We start from the raw sequence: 678 nt of genomic DNA on the forward strand, positions 1-678 counted from the left end.
ACACAGCAGCCAGTCGTCGCCGCGAGTCCGCTGTGCTGGTGTCGCCTGCACAGAGGGTGAGTGGGGGAGATGGGGAATGGGGAGGAAAGGAGGGGGAAGAGAAGGGGAAGTGCGGGGTGGAGTGGGGAGAAGATGGGGACATGGGGGAGGACCTGTGAATGTGGAGGGGGAAGAATGTGGGGGGGGAAATGGAGGGGGAAAGAGAGAGGGGAGAAAAGATGGGGAAGCACGGGAAAGTGGGGGAGAGGAAAGGTAGAGGAAAAAGGAAGGGAAAACACAACGCAAAGTTTCAACTTCCGAATGTGGAAATGGAGAGAAACAGAAGGAGAAAAGTGAGGGAAATGAGAACGAAGAAAGGTGGAAAAAAGAGAGAAAAAAAAATATTCTCGCACCTTTAAATTGCGGAATTAGGGGAATAGGGAGGAAACCGATAAAGGCAGGGAGACCACGAGAGAAAGGGTTGAATCCAGGAAAATTAAATGAACAAAAAAAATCAAAGTATTGTGTTGGGGGCGACTTGTGAAAATAAAATAAAAATCGAAAAATGGGTAGAATTTCGGGAGAAAACGGAAAGAAAAGAAGAGTGAGAAATAGGAAATACAGGAAACGCATGAGAGGAGCAGAGATGAAGAAAAACAAGAAATTAGATCATTTTTATTGTCTGTGTGTTTGTTCGCT

At 46.5% G+C, this 678-nt stretch overlaps 1 protein-coding gene across 1 annotated transcript in view; it reads left to right on the top strand.

Moving 5' to 3' along the window:
• Positions 1 to 6: 6 nt before the first annotated feature.
• LOC119594734 (skin secretory protein xP2-like) overlaps positions 7 to 678 on the top strand; it is a gene marked incomplete at its 3' end in the record, with an annotated part of 13,847 nt that continues 13,175 nt past the window's right edge. The window contains 1 exon segment of the mRNA XM_037943820.1: positions 7 to 56.

Source organism: Penaeus monodon, chromosome 34 (genome assembly GCF_015228065.2).
Source record: "Penaeus monodon isolate SGIC_2016 chromosome 34, NSTDA_Pmon_1, whole genome shotgun sequence".
Taxonomy (NCBI): domain Eukaryota; kingdom Metazoa; phylum Arthropoda; class Malacostraca; order Decapoda; family Penaeidae; genus Penaeus; species Penaeus monodon.